Raw genomic sequence first — 22,653 nt, forward strand, 5'->3', positions numbered from 1 at the left:
TATGTGCCCCCGGTGAAGAGCTATCAGTGCCATGCTGGTACCATAGCTCTTCACTGTCAGAAGGGCATTTCTGACAGTCAGTCAGGAAAGCCCTTCATCACAGTGTTGTCTACTGTGCTGTACTGTGAGAGGGGGAACGATCTTTAACGCCCAGGGAGCTATGGTACTGGCAACGATAGCGCTTCACCGGGGGACACAGAACGAGAAAGTCGATAGCGCGCTGAATTCAGCGCACTGTTGGCTTTCTAGCAGTGTATAAAACCGCATGTGCCCCAGGAGGTGAAAGGTCCTTTTTAAGCATTACCATCTGTAGTTCCAAGAACGAGAGGCACAATGCAATAACTCTTACAAAATAGTCAAAATTCTAGAGATGAGTTGATTCTAGAGTAGAGTCGTCTAAGTAGATAACTGGGTTTATTGCACATTTTGCTGTTTTATTTGTACAAAACATCTAAAAACGTGAAAGGCATGGGGATAGGGATCACATAAACTCCAAGACCAGGCACTCTGACCTAAAATGCCCTCCTAGCAGTCTTCATGACAGGGTACAGTCAAACATGAGGGACTGTAGGTCTAAGCTCACTGAAAACTCATATGCTGTATAAAAAAACAGGCAGAAAAAGAGAATAATGACACAGTAAATTAAGAAATAATATACAGATAATATGGAGTGGGAGATTAAGGAGATTAATGCACTTAGGACTGGTGAAGAATCATTAGGTTTAATGAATGAATGAATTAATTAATTGATAGAGAGATAGTAGATTGAGTGAAAGTGTCTATCTAATCACAAGACAGAAAAGCCAGCAGTGCATTGCAAACTCTTGCTTTACTGTAAAATATGCAACAGACATAATGGAAAACACAAAGCATGAAATGAAAATGAAAAGAACAAATGCAGAAAAGCAAACCTATAACCATACAATGCTGCATTTACCAGCATGCCACGTCGAAAGGGCCCAAGATTACTTAAAAACTTAAACAATCTAGAACAGGGGTGCCCACACTTTTTCAGCATGTGAGCTACTTTATAAACTGACCAAGGCAAAAGATCTACTACCCACTTCTTGTGGGTGGGGTCGGGGCGGGACTGTAGGCGGGGCAGGGCATGTATGTGGGTGGGGTCTGGCATATGGGCGGGGGCGGGATCTCCGGTGTCTGCTTGTTCAGCCTGCACTGTGAACAAGCAGACACTGGGGATCCCTGGTTGCATCCCGCACTCGACCCATATGTCCTTCGGCCAGTAGATCGCGATCGACGTATTGGGCACCCCTGATCTAGAATATTTGTGTTAAATCCAAATTAATCACTATTTTCAGTATCACATAAAATCAATCTGTACTGTACATGTCTTAGAAGACCACACTACTTAGTCATGCCAAATGCATTGTTCTGGGAATTTCTGGAATAATTTATTACCTTCCCAAAAGTCAACCCCCCAAAAAAGTGAAGTAATATACATTAAAGACACCACCTCTTTTCTTATATTTCATGTTTATTTTTAATAACTAATTATTATTTTATTAATTAATTTATTTTTATTTTAAGGGATACCCTGTCAATGTAGCCTGAGGCTTAAATGGAAAAACAAAAAAATGAAAGTTCTTTTTTGTTTTTTTATCTTCTTAAAAAGAATACACTAAAAAGAAAAGAAAAAGAAAAACTGATATGAAAATTAAAAAGGAAAAGTTAAGGACAAAGTAGAATGAGTGGAAAGAAGGGGGAGGAAAAAGACAAAGGGTTGAAAAAGAAAGTGCATAAAGAAGAATGGGAAAAACAAGGGATTTAATGAAAGATATAAAAAAAATTGACATTTATGTCAGAAAAAGGAGAAGGAAAGAGAAAGGAAGTAAGGAAGAGCAAGAAGAAAAAGATCCAGACTAAAGAGTCAAGCTAAAGGACAAGACAGAAGAAGGGATGAAATAAGGTCCATACTTAGATCTTAGACTTGGTTTACATGTTTGCATTAGATTTCCACTTACAAGTAAAAAAGAATTGGGTGATGCCCTCTTCTACCCAGTAATGAAAAAAATAATCTGCTGTATCTGTTATAAGCTAATAGGATATGCTAGGATGAGATAAGACATATCTCAGGATGAAATGCAGAATACCTGAAACAGTAAAGCAAAAGCCTCATGTTGTGGGAAAGATGCTTTTTGTGTTGCACATTTGCTGCATTTTTTTGAGCCAAAAACAGGTGTGGATTGAGCAGAAGGGAGAAGTTTAAGAGCTTCCTTATATTTTACATTCCTTTTGTAGTCACTCTTGAGTATGGCTCAAAAAAGCAGCAAAAATTACAACAAAAAAGGCTGCTTTTGGACAGTGTTGGACAGTGTAAAAAACGTGTTTTTCAAACACAGCTCATCAACTTGCATTGATCTTAAATGGATTGTCCAGGATTAAATAAAAATTGAACCTTAAACCCCTTTTCCCCGCCTAACTTCTAAATTACTTCATTTTAAAAAACAGAGTATAATTACCTAGATCATCATGGTGGTCATGTGACTACCGAAGGAACATTTTCTGATAATCCAGTGACATTCCGCGTCCCCGTCTCCGGAACGCAACATCACCAATACTCCCCGTTCCCTGGCCCTATGATACTTACCTGTCTTCAGTCTTCAGGACATACAGCATCACTTCCTTCCTTTCTACCAGCACCTGCGCAATAGAGTCGGTGACACTAGCTCTATTGCGCAATCACCAGTAGAAGTGAAGAGCTGTAGGATCCTGTCTACCACAAATGCAAAAGTCCACAGAAGAAGATGTCAGTGAGATAGCAGAAGCTGATCTCAAGGACAAAGAAGACAGGTAAGAAAGATGGGGTGGGGGGCTGAGTTAGTTAGTTAGTTAGGTAGGTAGGTAGTTCGTGGGCTAGCTAGGGAAACAGGGAAGAGGTCTGAGAGAGTGAGGGGAGGGAGGGAGGGAGAGGAGGATCTGAGACTAAATCAGCAAAAAGCTACCCATGTAAACAAAACAATGCAAAAGGTACTTTGGTGCTCTTATCAACCCATTAATAGCAGTAAAATACCTTTAAAAAATGCCCAGAAAACCCCTTCAAGATATGTTCCACGAATAAAACATAAGGAACACACTTTTTGACGGCAAATAAAAATGTGTATATATATATATATATATATATATATATATATATATATATATATATATATATATATATATATACTGTGTATATACACTCACCGGCCACTTTATTAGGTACACCATGCTAGTAACGGGTTGGACCCCCTTTTGCCTTCAGAACTGCCTCAATTCTTCGTGGCATAGATTCAACAAGGTGCTGGAAGCATTCCTCAGAGATTTTGGTCCATATTGACATGATAGCATCACACAGTTGCCGCAGATTTGTCGGCTGCACATCCATGATGCAAATCTCCCGTTCCACCACATCCCAAAGATGCTCTATTGGATTGAGATCTGGTGACTGTGGAGGCCATTGGAGTACAGTGAACTCATTGTCATGTTCAAGAAACCAGTCTGAGATGATTCCAGCTTTATGATATGGGGTATTATCCTGCTGAAAGTAGCCATCAGATGTTGGGTACATTGTGGTCATAAAGGGATGGACATGGTCAGCAACAATACTCAGGTAGGCTTTGGCATTGCAACGATGCTCAATTGGTACCAAGGGGCCCAAAGAGTGCCAAGAAAATATTCCCCACACCATGACACCACCACCACCAGCCTGAACCGTTGATACAAGGCAGGATGGATCCATGCTTTCATGTTGTTGACGCCAAATTCTGACCCTACCATCCGAATGTCGCAGCAGAAATCGAGACTCATTATACCAGGCAACATTTTTCCAATCTTCAATTGTCCAATTTCGATGAGCTTGTGCAAATTGTAGCCTCAGTTTCCTGTTCTTAGCTGAAAGGAGTGGCACCCGGTGTGGTCTTCTGCTGCTGTAGCCCATCTGCCTCAAAGTTCGATGTACTGTGCGTTCAGGGATGCTCTTCTGGCTACCTTGGTTGTAACGGGTGGCTATTTGAGTCACTGTTGCCTTTCTATCAGCTCGAACCAGTCTGGCCATTCTCCTCTGACATCTGGCATCAACAACGCATTTCCACCCACAGAACTGCCACTCACTGGATGTTTTTTCTTTTTCGGACCATTCTCTGTAAACCCTAGAGATGGTTGTGCGTGAAAATCTCAGTAGATCAGCAGTTTCTGAAATACTCAGACCAGCCCTTCTGGCACCAACAACCATGCCACGTTCAAAGGCACTCAAATCACCTTTCTTCCCCATACTGATGCTCGGTTTGAACTGCAGGAGATTGTCTTGACCATGTCTACATGCCTAAATGCACTGAGTTGCCGCCATGTGATTGGCTGATTAGAAATTAAGTGTTAACGAGCAGTTGGACAGGTGTACCTAATAAAGTGGCCGGTGAGTGTATATATATATATATATATATATATATATATATATATATATATATAAGTTTGCATTTTCAAACTTCAATTTCAGACTTTCTTATGAAGTTTTTGAGGACACCACCATGTGTGGGTCATGAAAGGAAACAAAGTATGAAGGGTAGGGGATACTTCTAATTTTTTTTAATTCCACTGCCATTTAAAAACTTAAACTTTACATTACCTGTTAGGTGGCCTGGTATTTTCTAAAAGTTTGATTTAGAACGAACCAAAACTTTTTGTGGTTCAGTTAATGTAAACCGGCTAAAATTGCATCACCATAGAGCATAGAGAAAGTCGCTCTCATAACAAATTACTGTCAGAGGGACTATAGGTCCGCAGTTACTGATGATTCATAGCCAGAATAAAAAGTCCAGACAGAAAAACATATTACTAAGTCTGCATTTGCATTTAAGAGCTAGAAATGGCTTATAGAGTTCTAGAAGCCTTTTAGATGTCATACATGACTTTTTAAGGAACTTACTGTTTGGACGTAAACAGTTTAGACCTGACCGAACATTTAGTCCAAATGGGTGATCCCAAACCTGAAACAGATCTTTAAAGATCCACTTAACCTTTATTATGTTTCATGTTTTATATGATTCATAGTGCATGTTTCTGCTTGCCAGAGAACCCAAACCTATAATTCTAGAGAAACCTTTTAAAAATAACAAAACAATACAACAATTTGCTTGTATTTTTTATTTTCAAAATGAAATATGTGCACAATCTGCTAGATGAGGCTAGAACATTATAATTAGCACAATAGCAATCAAAGATATAATGGAATAAATGGAACTCGGTACAGAATGTAACAAAGTAATTAAATCTGTTTTAAGTAGGTAGATTTAAGTAATGCATGCAGAGAAAGCACACAGTAGCCGCAATCTCATAATCACCAATTCATCAACAAGAAATATTTCATTGTAATTGTCCTTGCTTTTTATTATTCTTATCATCCCTACTATATTTACATAGCAAAACAATTTTAGATGTTAAATTAAATTAGACTTTTTTCAAGAGTTAAAAAGAAAATAAACTCAGTCTATTGTTTACAGGAAACATCATCTGAATAGTTTTATCTTTATCTTAATATGAGAGACTAGGTTCATGTCTTTTTTTTCCCACAGTATGCAGATCCTATTCAGATCTAACCATTCCTATTAATTTTCATTGTACTCAAACGGATGCCAGAGTGTATTTATTTGTATCAGCCTTAATCAGACAGTTCATCATCTCTTTTTGTAATTATTAATCATATCTATGGGAGATGGATTAAAAAATCTAATACGAACTGATGCCAATTTGTCATCAGTTTATGAATCCGTTTAGATGAATTACAAATCGCAACCCAGTCATAGCATGGATTCTCACAGTTTTTTAATAGCATTCTTGCCATTTTGACCAATTTTGTGTATTTTTCCAATCTCTTTTAACAACACTTTAACAGCCTAGTTTTATGGGACTATATTGTATTATGAAAAACAATACAAGCAAAACCATTTTTATTATATTTTTGCTACATGTTTATCTTTTTTTTTTTTTCAAATGCAGAATGGTTTAGGCATGTTTTTAGATATTCAATATAGGACTTGAAAAATGGCTAATGTGTTACTGCAAAAAAACTGGCATCATGATTGTAATAATAGATAAGGTTTTTAACATACAGTGGCGGCCAAAAAAAATGCTCCACCAGTGGATTTTGTCAAATTCAGATTATATGTATACCTCCTACTACGAAATCGACTGAAAAATGTCACGTGACATTATGTACAAAATTGCCAAATACTCATCATCCAGGAGAGAAGAGGATAGAAATGGAAAAAGACAAGAAATCATTTTCACTACAATCATTACATTTTGTGAAATGGTGCGTTTTTTTGGCTGCCACTAGAAGATTTAATAAATAACCTGATCATAATATCTACTATAGATATTTCCACTTTAGTCTCTGGTCTTACCATAACTCTAAGGTAGCAAACCCATTGTCTCTGGGTTAAGTTTGTTTCAGACCTCTCTTTATGCCACCTGCACTTCAAAAACATCTTCAGAATTCACCCTTTCCTTGCCTTAGAAACTTCAAATCCACATATTGCTATCTTAATTTATTCTCATATTGATTATTTCAACTCTACTAATTGGTCCATTACTCACTAAGCTTTCCCTTCACCAATCTGCCTTGAATGTAGTGGTCAGGCTTATCTTTAAGCCCAACACTACATTAATGTCTTCAGTCTGTGACAGTCACTCCACTGGTTACCTATTAACTTTTCAGTATCATCCACTAAGCCCTCTATAGTCCCGGACCTCCCCACATCTACTCTCCCATCTCTGTTTACCACCCTACTGAGACCTCTCTATTCAACCAGTAATCTAAGGCTAACATCTCCAAGACAGTGCCATTGCTAAAAATAAAAACCACTACCCCAAACAATAAGATTCTACTTATTATACAACCTCCACAACATCATGTGTTCAGTAAAAACACTTTAGAAATGCCTATCACATTCCCTACTTCAATACTTACCCTCCATGAGCTAGTCCTTCTCTGTCTACTGTTCACCCCTCCCCTCTGCATTATCCCTCAGGACCTGACACCTTTATCTTAGAATAACCCTGCATGACTACACACTTTGTATATAGGACTGGCTCATGCAGATTTATTTATGCTAACTTGTTTTATAAAAGATAAGTGGAACCATTGTGGAAGTACCTTACCCTTTACTTCTTGTGCAACCCCTTCTTCCTCATACACTTTAAGCTCCCATGAGCTTACAATTTACCCGTGTGTAATTTCTCATTGTTGTCTGTATAAGTACCCTATGATTTGTCACAATACAAATTATTATTATCATCAAATCTGTGCAGCCAAGTTTATCTAGTAGAAAGACTTCCAAGTGACTTCTGTTGATGGCAGGAATGAATGGGGTGGGGGGGGGGAGTGATAATACGCTCTATTGTAAGCATTCAAGCTGCCTTTTCAATAACTAAAATCTAAGTTACAGCATTGAAACAAAGAGTTCCTATCAAAATTCTGAATGTATTCCATGCATAACCACAGTGATTGTTTTGCATCCTTGGCATCAGTGAATAAACACTTTAATAACAATATTATTATTAATCTGCAAATCAAGAGGTTACTAAAGCAGAAGAAAAACACAAACAAATGTAATGCAAAAATAATTGAAGCTTTAATCATTCTAAACATGTACAGCTTAGTATGACAGCCAGCAAACCCTGAAACAGACAGTATTTATTACACAGCTAGTATAAAGCGAAGAAGAAAGACAAAGATAGATGGCTGAGGTCTGGGGTCTGGGTTGTAATATGGTTGCAGCCTTCTGAAAAGAGCTGCCGGCAGAATAAGTAGGAACAATGTTCTAAGGTTTAACGGATCAAGCAATTTAACAATGGTGTACTATGGTAAGTATAATGTAGGAAATGGTTTAACTTACACACAGAAACAAACTCACATCCTCCAGGCAGAAAAGCAGATATTAGCGGATAGAATGGTTTACAACATCCTCAATAGACTAGGCAAAAATGAGACCTAAATGGGTTTTTAGCTGACAATAAGACGATAAATATCAACATTATTTCATCTGTTGTAATCCATAAATACAATGTACAATTATAGATGGAACAAAGTTCAAGATTAACAAGTTAAACAATTGCAACAAACCTTAAGGTGTACCTCGAATTATAAAACCAATTTTCCTAAATGAATAGTACATGTGAATATAAGACACTCTGAAATATATCTTATTAAAATTTTGTTGTTTTTTTCTCCATGGCCTGCTACTGACCTTTAGACTGGACTTGACCAAGGTTTTGCTGATCTTCTGGTGCTTCGCATTGGCGATTCTCTGGCCTCTGGTTCAGCTGCCGCCTACACCAGGACAACTAGTGGTCCCCTGCAGCGTAGACCAGATCAATGTATAGGGGTAAAGCGTGAAAAGCAGGGGACCATTTAGGCAATACACTCAGAAGTAGCCCAAAGTCAAAGCAGTTAGGTGGCACAGTGGATCCATGATCTGCTGTCTAATACAGTGGACAAAGCAAACTGTACCGGACAGTGGATTGTGGACCTGCCTAACTGGTTTGACTTTGGTCTTCATAATATGGGATCACCAGGTTGCTACTTCAAGGAGTAGTTTCAGTGTAGGTGGTAGCTGACTCAAAGACCAGAGAGACGCCAGTGCAAAGCATTTTCCTGGAAGTAGTACTACAACATCGATTATAGACCATCCTTGTTACATGCCTCCTCCATCCTTGTTACATGCCTCCAATCTCCAATAACGCTGCAGCCAGTACATCATCATCTGAGCAGCTTTTACCCTCACCTACTGTCTCCTTCCCCCCTCCTTTATAGATTAGAAGGCCTGGCAGCAGGGACGTCTCTCCAATTATACCATTTGGTCACTAACCTAACTTAATGTACTTGTTTTGCATTATGCAACCCCTCTACCCAACTACTTGCTGCTCCTCATCCCTGACCTGTTTCTCCACCATCATTAACAAAAAACTCTCCTCCCTAATCTCTAAATCCCACCTCACCTCCTGCACACTTGACCCAATCCAGTCACATCTCATCCCCAAACTCACTGAAGTTATTACTCCAGCCCTAACCCATCTCTTCAACCTATCCCTAGCCAATTGATCCTTCCCCTCCGCCTTCAAACACGCCACAGTCACACCCATACTTAAGAAATCGTCCCTTGACCCGTCCTCTCCAGCCAACTATCGCCACATCTCACTGCTCCCATACGCCTAAAAACTGCTTGAGCAGCACGTCCATTCAGAACTCTCCTCCCATCCCTCGTCCAACCTGCTCTTTGACAGACTACAGTCAGGCTTCAGACCCCATCAATACACTGAAACTGCCCTAACTATTGTATACCATATACAATAAGAACTGGGTATAGCTCTAAATAAACAAGAAAGGGAAAGAATGATTATATTTCACAACATTTGCTAAAATTTGTTAATAAAGTGTTACAAAAATGTGTATAATTTAGCTGCTCTTTAAGGCATTATTGTCCATCTTTTCCAGCCTAAAGTTTTAATTGCATTGTAGAAAATGAAGAGCAGCAATTTTGGATACCTGTAAACCTAATGTTAATAAAAGCACTTATTAGGTATAAGAACACTGTTTTGTATTTTTAAAGCAATATTCCCATCTCAAGGATCATATCTGTACTGCTAGCTGATGTAAATTGAAGAGTCTTCCTAAATAAATTGTTTTAGCAATACTGCTTTGTTTTCCTGCTGTGTGAAATCATTCCTCCCATTGTTTACACATCATTTCCATGGCTCCGGACCTGTGTGCTAAGACAGGGCAGATGACATCACTCACTGATCTCTGGGTGGGGGATGAGCGCTCACTGTTATCTTCAACTCTGCAGGACAATCGGTTCAGCTAATTGCAGTTTGCTGATAAATCTTGGTTTGTTATATCTCTATGTAAAAACACAGATATCACTATTTCTAGTAATCACAATAAGTATTATGATACGTCATAGTGTCCTGTTCAGCAAGCTAGGGGGAGGCAGCTTTGACTGTTTAATAAGGAATACAGGAATTGAGAATAAGAGACAGCAAGCAAAGCTGCTGGAACAGAGGGATTGAAAAACTCCTTTAACACTATAAAATAAAACACCAATGTATTGAAAAAACGGAATTAAATTCAGAAAGATTAAAGTTTGACTTTAGAGTTATGCTTGACAGTGAAAAATGACTAAAATACAATAGTAGTATAAAATTTTTGACTCATTCAAGCAGTTGAAATCTAGAAAATGTAAATGTCAGATTTAAAGTGTATCATCATTGTTTGAACTTAAAAAACCACAGTCAAATTTCATTGCATGAAAATCTAAGTAAGTAATAATCTGTTTCTAGGCAACTCTTGTTTCTCATATTTGCAGCTTTCCTAGCCAAGAGCTTTTAAGGGTCCGGAATTATCAGAACACTAACAGTGAAGAGTATCAAAGTATAACATTTATGCATATGTATGTCAAATAATAAAAAGCAGACTTTTTGATGAGTTTGCTCTTAAAAGGGGTTGTCCAAAAAATACATTCACAGTGGTGCTGAATAGAGACGAGCAAACAGTGAAATATTCGATATTCAATATTCGATTCGAATATTGCCTCAATATTCAACTATTCGAATGAATATCAAATCCCATTATAGTCCATGGGGAAAAAGTTTGTTTCAGGGGAAACCACTATTCGACTCAGGAGAGTCACCAAGTCCACTATGACACCTCAGCAAATGATGACAACACCTCTGGAATGCAACTGGGACAGCAGGGGAAGCATGTCTGGGGGTATCTAACAAGCCCAAGTCACAGTTTTACCCCACTATCACAGCCTATCAATTATACACTTTTCACGCTCAAAAACCCTCTATGAAAGTGGAAAAATACCTGGAAACCTTCTTTCCTCCCCAATTGTATAGACATAAACCCAAATTTTACGCTAATGAAACCTTAACAAGCACCCCTTTAAATCATGTTGCTCATGACAACCACAGATGGAATAGGCAATGGGAAATCCAACAGTACCCACCCTTAACTGTCATTGTGGATGTGTCTGTGCAGAACAAGCAACCAGCAGTCAGCCTAAGATTGTCTCTTCTTCAATTAAGACACAAGATTCTTTGGAACCAGAACAGGAAAACCCAGAGATTGCCATTGCAGCAGTGCCTAGGCCATCTTTCAGAGCAGTTCATTCAGAAATTGAATTGGAGAAAAATAAGAACATTTACTGTGATTGAGTCTTCATGCACATTAGTGGGCATGGACAACCTAACGTACAAGATCGTCATGCTGAGCTGGCCTCATTACTGAACAAAATGAACCAGGATAATCAGGGCTGGAAACAGCCATCACATCTTACCGAAAGGAATCACCCTCGGTTTGGAAAGAAGCCATCTAAACATTGCACCTGTAATTGAGTTGACCATTGCACCATAAGAATGTTAGGCCCTTTGGGTGAGTTGATCCTTTAACCAGCAGAATGTTAGGCCCTTTGGGTGAGTTGAGCCTTTAACCAGCTTAGTTTTTGGCCCTTTGGGTGAGTAGAGCCTTGCACCAGCAGTGTTTTAATTTTTGGCCCTTGAGGTGAGTTGAGCCTTGCACCAGCAGTGTTTTACTTTTTGGCACTTAGGGTAAGTAGAGCCTTGTACCAGCAGTGTTTTACTTTTTGGCCCTTGGGGTGAGTTGAGCCTTGCACCAACAGAGTATTAGGCCCTTAAATTGAGTTGAGCCTTGTAGCAGCAGTTTTAGGCCCTTAAATTGAGTTGAGTCTTGTAGCAGCAGAGTTTCAGGCCCTTTGGGTGAATTGAGTTTGTAGCAGCAGTGTTTTAGGCCCTTTGTGTGAATTGAGTTTTATTAAATATCTGAAGATCCATGGAATCTGTTGTTTTTTTTTGGGTGTGTCATATGATTTCATTCTTTCCCAATGATTGAAGTATTGCACATACCTCTCTGCTGTCTAAAAGTTATAATCTCTCTAGTTGTATGTATGGACTATTTCACACAGGCTCTCCATAAGGGAAGGGGATACAATCATAGTTAGAGTTACTGGCACACACTTATAACAAAAAAATGGTAGTTCAGCCTCCCCAAATTCTAAATCTATAATTTAAAAAAGTTACATTTTCAGGAGGGTTTTTGCCATTTTACTTTGACTATTAGGGCAGTAAAGTGAAAGTGGGATTGGGGGTTGGAAAGAGAAGATGGACTGGAGTGTTCTCAAATTTTTTTTTTCATGTGGGACTTTCATAATTATTTTACTCATTGCCTTTTTTTTATTATTTCTATGTATTTTTTCTTTTTTTTTTTTTTTTTACACAGGGGAGCGAGTGGGGTTTACCCAGTAGAGGGATAAAGAATAGAAAGTTATGATAGACATAGCTTAAAAGCTATGTAATCCTGTCAATTTATAAAAAAAAGATTAGAAGCGATAGTGGATATAAGCTTTTAATAATGTGTTTTGAATTGATATATTATTTCTGTGTTAAAATTCAATAAAAATGTAATGTTTAAAAAAATGTGATTTTGATATAATAAAGAAGATTTTTTTAAAAAATAGGGCCCGTCTGGTATAGACTACTATTCCATGATTCCATTGCTATTTGAGAGCGCTGTGCAGTTAAATAACAAAGCTTTTATTTAGGTAAACCAAGGCCCACAGATGAGTGAGGGTCTGTCTGTAGACTTGGGGGCTACAGAAAGCCCAGATGAATCTATCAATTTTAAGAGCTGCAGTTCCGAGTATCTCTAAAAGGCTACAAATATAAATGACACTTTTTGGTTCAGCAAAGCAAAATATTTCTGTAAATTGGAAGTCTATTTCATTCCCATTTTAGGGGGATATCGTCACTACTTGGGGAGAGACCACCATATAGGTGTGTGCAGGGGTGAACCTGCTCCTTTCGCCGCCCGAGGCGAAGTACAGAAAGCGCCCCCCCCCCCTGCCGGGAGAGGGGGCTGAACGGGGCGTGGCTTAGCGGAGGGGGCGTGGTACCTCAAAGGGGGCGGGGCTTAGCACCGTTCGCCAGCAGAGAGCAGGCCCGGAGACTGCCTGCGCTCTGCCTGAGCGTGAGGGGAGGCTGCTGGAGCAGCGCTGCTCCAGTGGCCTCCCCAAACCACCGCTCCGTGCTAAGTCAGTCCAGGACAGCTTGTCCTGGACTGGCTTAGGTTAGCAAAAATGCCGCCCTCACTGAGGCCCTGGCATAGCGCCGCCTGAAGTGCTCGCTTCAGGTCGCCTCATGGGAGGTGCGGCACTGGGTGTGTGGAAACTCATAAAGCCTTTTTTGCAACACTGAGGCACCTGACTTCCTAATTACATCATGGAAGACAGATTTGCATATTCTTCCCATATTCCCATTTTAGAAAATTATTCTGGAAAATAGAGCTGCTAATATGAACACATACAGAAGTAGACATTTTGTAAGCAAAGATTTCTCAATATCAGGCTAACTTGTTTCAATAGCAGGGTGCCGTTATTTATGGTACATCTTAAAGCCCACCCAGGAAATGTTTTCCTCTGACATAAAGGATGTTTGGACCGCTATATTCATTTTATTAAATACATCCATTATTTATTATTTATTACTTTGATCAGCAATTCCCAACAATGGTGCCTTGGAAACCCAAAGGAGGATTCGGAAGATGACTGCATGCCTTCATGTAAATTATTAGAGATGAGCAAGTATTCGATCGAATACTACGGTATTCGAAATACTCGTACTCGATCGAGTACCACTCGCTATTCGAATGGAAAAATTTGATGCAGAACCAGCGTTGATTGGCCGAATGCTATACAGATGGCCAATCAACGCTGGTTCTTCTCCTACCTTTAGAAGTCTAATCTGCGCAGCATCCCCGCGGCATCTTCCGGCTCTGAGTTCACTCTGCCAGGCATCGGGCCTGGGCAGAGCCGACTGCGCATGCCCGCGCTACAAGAAAATGGCTGCTTTGACTGTAAGCGTCCATTTTCTTGAAGTGCGGGCATGCACTTCTCGGAGAATCCAACCCGACCCTCACTAGTGGACTTGGTAAGTGATTGAATGTTGCCTACCCCTGAAATGAGCATTTTCCCCCCTAGAGTATAATAGGATTCGATATTGGATTCAAGTAGTCGAATATTGAGGGGCTACTCGAAACGAATATTGAATATCGAGTATTTCACTACTCGCTCATCTCTATAAATTATCTGTATCCTTACAAAATTTCTTTGTCTTTTGACAAAAAATATTTAGTAGGGGTGCTCTGATTAATGTTTTTTTTCAGGAATGCCCTGAAAAGTTTTCAAAAGACAGTCTTAGAAACTTTTAATATTTAAATTTTTCAAACTGGAATATCTTAGCTACACCCCTAAGAGCGCCGAGGAATGCTACAAAATAGGAATTTTGGGGGAAAATTTGGAAAAACCAATCCCTTTGCAGTCCAATTTTAGGGAATGTTCTGCCAAATAATAACTGTTGAAATGTGTGCTCCGGTAGTTAACAGTTGTAGTATACTATTAGTTTTATCACACACTAACAAAAATGCAGAGGAAAGTGATACTTTTCAGAAAAGCTACTATTTGTTTAGCTTAGACTTTCATTTACGTTTACTTTCCAAGGTTAGTTTCAGATTTGTGCTACTTTCTTAAAATGTACTTTACAATACTTGTGATACAAATACTTCTATAATAGAAGGCCAGGATCTCTTCAATTGCGGCTTGAATTTGTATGGCTTACTGTATAGCCTCTCCTTTTATGAATATTCCCAAGCACAAAATTCTATTGAATTCTCCAGTGAAGATCATAATAACATATTAAGGTTAAAAAAAAAAATACACCCAACCCATCTACACAAATACAACCTATTCTCCTGCAATGTTTTCTCAGAGTAAGCCAAAACCTTTATGAGGCAGAAGTCAATTTTTCTCATTTTCAAGAGAAATCATTCTTGACTAAGAACAGTAATCAGAATAATCACTGGATTAAAACCCCATCCCAGGTAATCTATTGCTGTATGTATACAGGAACTTGAATTATTACAGATGTAGCAGAGTTTAAAGATTTGCTCACTTATAAAACCACATTTTAATATAAATGAATAATACATTTAAATATAAGACACTGTAATATATGTTATTAAAGAAATTTGTTTCCTATTTGGCAGCTCTTCTCTTCTTCACTTAAACTACCTCTATAAAATCTGTCTACATATACAGCTCACACACAGAAGTCTATGGAGAGGAAATGCTAACACTGGAAAACACACTGTGGATATCTTAAAGGTCAGTAGGTGTTTCTTAAGCATCTTTTATGCTGATTTCAAATCTGAAAACCGTTTTTCTCTATCAGGTCAAATTGTTAAGATATTGTCGAATAAATATTTTTATTTTGCTTAAATAGGACTACAAGTTTCTGGCAGTATACAAAATTATATAATATATATACAGTCCTATGAAAAAGTTTGGACACCCCTATTAATCTTAATCATTTTTTGTTCTAAATATTTTGGTGTTTGCAACAGCCATTTCAGTTTGATATATCTAATAACTGATGGACACAGTAATATTTCAGGATTGAAATGAGGTTTATTGTACTAACAGAAAATGTGCAATATGCATTAAACCAAAATTTGACCGGTGCAAAAGTATGGGCACCCTTATCATTTTATTGATTTGAATTCCCCTAACTACTTTTTACTGACTTACTGAAGCACAAAATTGGTTTTGTAACCTCAGTGAGCTTTGAACTTCATAGCCAGATGTATCCAATCATAAGAAAAGGTATTTAAGGTGGCCAATTGCAAGTTGATCTCCTATTTGAATCTCCTCTGAAGAGTGGCATCATGGGCTACTCAAAACAACTCTCAAATGATCTGAAAACAAAGATTGTTCAACATAGTTGTTCAGGGGAAGGATACAAAAAGTTGTCTCAGAGATTTAACCTGTCAGTTTCCACTGTGAGGAACATAGTAAGGAAATGGAAGACCACAGGGACAGTTCTTGTTAAGCCCAGAAGTGGCAGGCCAAGAAAAATATCAGAAAGGCAGAGAAGAAGAATGGTGAGAACAGTCAAGGACAATCCACAGACCACCTCCAAAGAGCTGCAGCATCATCTTGCTGCAGATGGTGTCACTGTGCATCGGTCAACTATACAGCGCACTTTGCACAAATAGAAGCTGTATGGGAGAGTGATGAGAAAGAAGCCGTTTCTGCACGTACGCCACAAATAGAGTTGCCTGAGGTATGAAAAAGCACATTTGGACAAGGCAGCTTCATTTTGGAAACAAAAATTGAGTTGTTTGGTTATAAAAAAAGGCGTTATGCATGGCGTCCAAAAAGAAACAGCATTCCAAGAAAAATACATGCTACCCACTGTAAAATTTGGTGGAGGTTCCATCATGCTTTGGGGCTGTGTGGCCAATGCCGGCACCGGGAATCTTGTTAAAGTTGAGGGTCGCATGGATTCCACTCAGTATCAGCAGATTCTTGAGAATAATGTTCAAGAATCAGTGACGAAGTTGAAGTTACGCCGGGGATGGATATTTCAGCAAGACAATGATCCAAAACACCGCTCCAAATCCTCAGGCATTCATGCAGAGGAACAATTACAATGTTCTGGAACGGCCATCCCAGTCCCCAGACCTGAATATCATTGAACATCTGTGGGATGATTTGAAGCGGGCTGTCCATGCTCGGCGACCATCTAACTTAACTGAACTTGAATTGTTTGTCCAAAATACCTTTATCCAGGATCCAGGAACTGATTAAAAGCTACAGGAAGCGACTAGAGGCTGTTATCTTTGCAAAAGGAGGATGTACTAAATATTAATGTCACTTTTCTGTTGAGGTGCCCATACTTTTGCACCGGTCAAATTTTGGTTTAATGCATATTGCGCATTTTCTGTTAGTACAATAAACCTCATTTCAATCCTGAAATATTACTGTGTCCATCAGTTATTAGATATATCAAACTGAAATGGCTGTTATAAACACCAAAATATTTAGAACTAAAAATGATTAAGATTAATAGGGGTGCCCAAACTTTTTCATAGGACTGTATATATTCTCAATAAATAAGTGTATATATATATATATATATATATATATATATATATATATTTATTAAAGGGGCTCTATCATTGGCAAAAGTCATTTTTAACTAATCACATCCTTGCATAGCGGGGCGGCAGAGATAGGAAGCAACACTACATCAAGAAGAATTGGCCAATCAGAGACAGAATGCAGCCAGGCAATAAAAATGTTCCTCATCCACCGTTGGTTGATCGTGACAAGATTCTCATGCCACCGCTTCATATAAAGTTGGGAATTATGAAAAATTATGTCAAGAAATTAGACAGCGACACTGATGCATTTTGGTACCTGCGCAACAAGTTCCCAGGGTTGAGTTATGCAAAGGTAAAAGAAGGTGTATTCATAGGTCCACAAATAAAAGAAATCATGGCTGATGAACACTTCAAGACATTTTAAGTGCGGCGTGGTTGCCATTCAAGTCAGTCTTAATCAATTTCCTTGGAAATAGGAAAAGTGCTGACTACGTGAATGTTGTACAAAAATGCATTAGTGCGTAAAAACATCTTGGCTGCAGTATGTCTCTAAAAATTAATTTACTTGAATCACATCTAGACTTCTTCCCAGAAAACCTAGGTGCAGTCAGCGATGAACATGGCGAGCGTTTCCACCAGGACATTTAGGTGATGGAGTCACGCTATCAGGGTCGGTGGGGTGCAGCGATGTTGGCAGATTATTGTTGATTTGTTGACTCATCTGTATAAGTGGAAGTCCACAGCCAAGAAATTTAAACTATGAACATGTTTAACAAATTTTTGCACATATTTTACAGATATTAGACTTCAAACTGAATTTTTCTTTACATACAATTACGTATGTTATATATAATTTCATTAGCTATAGCAATGTTCATGTTTATGTTTAAAATTCATGTACCTATAACTTTTAAATACAAGTTTTTGTGCAAAAATTACATTTCTTATGTTTTGAAGTAATTAGTTGAAATATAAAATTTAAGATTGTGGATATTTCAAGAATGGAGGGTCATAGAGAAAAACGGTTTGCATATTCGAAATCAGCATGTTCAAATTGACTAAGATCGATTACTGTATACCAAGATATCCACTGAACGTTTTTTTCTTGTTGTGTAGTTGATTTATTGCCTCATTGTATACAGTGGTGGAGCTTATCATGAAACACAGTGTCAAAAGAACAAAAGAACTCTGTCTCTCCTTCTCTCTTTGACTATGTAGCAGACATCTGTGTGTCTTTTCTGGCCCCCACATAGCTCTGACCTCAAAATAATTGAATCTGTCAAGGATTACGTACAGAGGTAGAAGGATTTGAGTAAGTCTACGTCCACAGAAGATCTATGGTTAGCTCATCAAGATGTCTGTAACAATCTCCCCATCAATTTCCTTCAAAAACTGTGTAAATTTGTGTAGAAGAATGGATGCTGTTTTGGAGCCAAAGGGTTGCCACGCCAGATATTGAAGTGATTTAGATTTCTCTTTTGTTCATTCAATTTGCATTTTGATAATTGACAAGATTAACACTTTATTAACACTTTTATTTTTTAAAGCATTCTTACTTTTTCAGTTTGTTTTCCAGACATGCCTAAAACTTTTCTTAAATACAATATATCACAAACTTTCTTACATTCCACTGTACAATAAATTAGTGAAAAGTTGCTTTATAATTGGAGGTTCCTTTTAACCTGACACAAAGTAACTGAATTATTAAGCCTAGTGTTGTACCAGTGTTCAAAAAACTGCAATTGTTGCATGCTAGAGTTCTTGTGCAAACTGTTAACAACACTGAGGAACCTGGACAAATATACTTTATTTAAAAATGTTCTGTTCTCTGTCTAAAAAATCTATAGTTCCTGCCTCTAGGTATTTTCCATTTAGATAATTTTCTGTTCACTCCATGTTAATAGGCATGGAAATTGGCAGACTCAAGATGGGAACCTCTGTATGTTTACATAGTTTTTCCTACCTCTACACCATACAGAGAGGAATCTGCACCCGCTCAATTCTCACAAATAATGTAAAGAGAATTTGCTTACATCATAAACAAAAAGCAGCTTTCCTTATTGTACATACACTTCTCTTGGGGCTCATTAGCAAAACGTCCACCCCTACCCTTCCCTTAAATTCCAGGCACCTTGGCCCTTTAAATTCCGAACTCCATACATATTGTGCAAAACAGCAAAACTGCTATGCTTTCTTAGCAGCTGCAAAACTGCATAATTTTTGCCTTTATTTCTTTCATCACAACAATAAATTTATAGTTTTGGCAAAATTACAAACAGTATGGCAAAGATACAGCAACTTTCAGATTTTCAGAGCATCTGCAGCTTTGTGGACACCATGAATAGCATATTGTTCGACAACCCTAATAGGTTTGAGTGCCCACCTGGCCATGGCTTTGCAGCCACTGCATGAACTATCTCCATTGGCAGCACAGATATAACAAAAAAGTTTCATCTCAAACTGCTAACTTGCTGCAGTATAAAACAAATCACAGCAAAATCCATTGAAACACTACAGAAATCTAAGTGCCAAGTTAAATATTGCTGCTTATGTACGCCAATAATTGTATGTCAATTTAGATAGACTTTAGCAGGTATTCCCAAGATAAACCCATTACAGAAAAATGTACAGTAGACCATAGTGTGTTTATGAGCATAAAGTAAGGTAAATTGGATGTCTAACTAAATTGTAGTGTATTGTACTGTTTACCTACAGTGGAGTTATTGGTATGTGAGAACAATTACAAGATATACTAATGAATGACAGTAAAAAGAAATTTCTCAAGCAGGATAACACTATTATATACTGTGACTTGTCAAGTAAAAGTGACTCAAAAATAAATATGTATTGAGCGTATATGTATATGACAATAAAGTAAAACAATAATTAAAAGATGAAAGTATAAGAAGTATAAGAGTCCCATGCCTTTTATTTTTAGATCAGCTATCGAATGTCTTCTTTCTGGGACTGGACTTGATAACAGTTTTAAGAAGATCATTAAATCATGGAAAAGCTGCTTAACTTGTAGTGCAAATATCTGGAAATGATAAGTCAAGAGGACGGACTGTAACTGTAGCTGAGGCACCTTGAGATACAATTTTGTAAAAATCATGGGGCTCTGGATTCATGTAATCACTAGATATGAGCGAACAGTAAAATGTTCGAGGTTCGATATTCTTTTCGAGTAGCCCCTCGACTACTCGAATTGAATATCGAACCCTATTATAGTCTATGGGGGGAAAATGCTCGTTTCAGGGGTAGGCAACGTTCGATCAAATTATACTTACCAAGTCCACGAGTGAGGGTCGCGCTGGATCCTCCGAGAAGTCTTCTCCTTGCAGCGTCCCCGCGGCGTCTTCCGGCTCTTCATTCACTCTGCCAGGCATCGGGCCTTGGCAGAGCCAACTGCGTGTGTCCGCACTACAAGCGGACATGCGCAGTCGGCTCTGCCCTGGCCCGATGCCTGGCAGAGCGAATGAAGAGCCGGAAGACGCCGCGGGGAAGCTGCACGGAGAAGACTTCTAAAGGTAGAAGAAGAATCAGCGTCGATTGGCCGACTGTATAGCATTCGGCCAATCAATGCTGGTTCTGCATCGAACTTTTCCATTTGAATAGCGAGTGGTACTCGATCGAGTATGAGTATTTCGAATACCGTAGTATTCGATCGAATACCTACTCGACCAAGTACTACTCGCTCATCTCTAGTAATCACCAATGCTTCATACTTAAAATAATCATTACATTCTTTTCTGGTTCTTAAAGGGGGGTTTCAGAATTCCCCTCCTTTCTAATTTGAAAATGAGCCTGTGTAATGAACCCCAAGTGAATAACACAATAACATCTTTATTGTGAAATCTCATCCCCCTCTCAAAAGCAAAGAAGGAGGACAGCAGCTAGAGATGGACATCTGTGCTTTCTGGTTCACAGATTGGAGTGTCGACAAGGTGAATAAAATATATGACCTTTATTGAACAAAAACGTACCTCACAACGCATTTTGAGCTCCACAAGCTGTTCTTTGGGTGCACAATTACTTGCCAGGTGAGGTAAGATGCCCATTATATTATATGTCTATCTCTATTTATGCCTTCATCATCATCGTCATCACCATCAACCTATGGCTCACTTCTGAGTTCAATCTAGGTTGAAAGTTCTATTTTCCTAAAAGCTGGAGAGTTACAGGATGAGAACATGGGTCTTTATGAAACCCACTTCAACTAACACTTGAGCATTCCAAGGCTAATAGCTTGAACACTTATTTCAGAACTGTATTGTGCGATATGACATGCTTTGAAATATTTGCTTTTATTGCTTAGTATTTCAAACCTTTTTGCGCGTGAATTATATACATATGTTTATTTTATGTGCTGCTACAGAAAATTACATAAGCACTATTTGTGAGAAATTTAGGGTACAAATTCTATTAGACCTTGCACATACATTATTGGTGTCAGAACAACATAGAAGAAACTGAATAAAATGTGCTTACATTTTGAGAGAACCTTTCAGATTTTGTAATGGAACTATTAATGCTCCGATAAAACATATCCTTCTTAAATCCACAAACTGAATAAAATACAGATTTTTCACTAGATGGAATAGACTAAAAATTGACCAAAAAAGGAATTTTCAACCAATGCTGCTGAATGTCTGTGATGAATCTACTTTTGCTATTTTGCAGAAAGCCAATAAATAAACCTTGGTCTGCTCTGCTGCTTTGGATGGACAATTGTCAATTGTCCACTACTGAACAAGATATTGGTAGGAAAATTTGCTTACAGTGAAGATGAATGACATGATAGTTGTCAATTTGTTTAACAATTTTTTTCTAAAGTATATGATAAAGTAGTGATAAGGTGGGTGCACTGCACAGAAAGGGTCACAGTGGGCTCTACTTGCTCAGGAGGCTGAGGACCTTTGGAGTTCAGGGGGAACTTCTTAGGACCTTTTTCAACTCTGTTGTAGCATCAGCCATATTCTTCAGAGTGTCCTACTGGGGGAGTAGCATACCAGCCAGGGATAGAAATAGACTCGACAGGCTGGTTAGAAGGGCCAGCTCTGTCCTGGGGAGCCCCCTAGACCCAATACAGGTGGTGGGTGACAGAAGAATACTGCCTGTAGTGAGTTGATGATGGAGAATAACTCTCATCCCATGCATGAGATCATGACAGCACTGGGCAGTACTGTCAATGGCAGACCTATATAAGGTAATTTTGTAACATATCTTTTCTAAATTGTATAAAATTTTGATTATAATATTCTAGAGTTGCTCTTCTTGTTTAAACAAGAACAAATTTGAGAATTTTTGTTGTTCTCTTGATCTCCTCCTGCACTATTGGGGCTATTTTTTTCTTAATTATAGTTTTATTTAGGGAGCTCTAACAGCTTTTGGTTCAAGAGTCAGGATTCGGTTCAGGTTTGGGTTCATTGCGTCAGGTCAAAGTTTGGGGTTAGATCTGAACAAGGTAGTTCTTAAACTGTTTGCCGGCCATAAATATAACTTTTGGTAAACACATGGTTTCCGATAGAAACACAAGTAGGTAGACTAAAACAAAATTTACAGTAGATCAAAATAAGATTTAGTAGATCAAAGAAATATGGGTTATGCAGAAGATATTTAAAATATAAGAAAGTATGTCAGAG

The 22,653-nt window shown here is 38.4% G+C and overlaps 1 protein-coding gene across 2 annotated transcripts in view; it reads right to left on the minus strand.

Annotated features, from left to right (window-relative positions):
- Nucleotides 1-22,653, minus strand: part of FSTL5 (follistatin like 5) — a 530,583-nt gene that overhangs the window by 159,617 nt on the left and 348,313 nt on the right. The gene's annotated exons all lie outside the window — the stretch shown is intronic.

The sequence above is a fragment of the Leptodactylus fuscus genome, chromosome 1 (assembly GCF_031893055.1).
Source record: "Leptodactylus fuscus isolate aLepFus1 chromosome 1, aLepFus1.hap2, whole genome shotgun sequence".
In the NCBI taxonomy this organism is placed as follows: Eukaryota; Metazoa; Chordata; class Amphibia; order Anura; family Leptodactylidae; genus Leptodactylus; species Leptodactylus fuscus.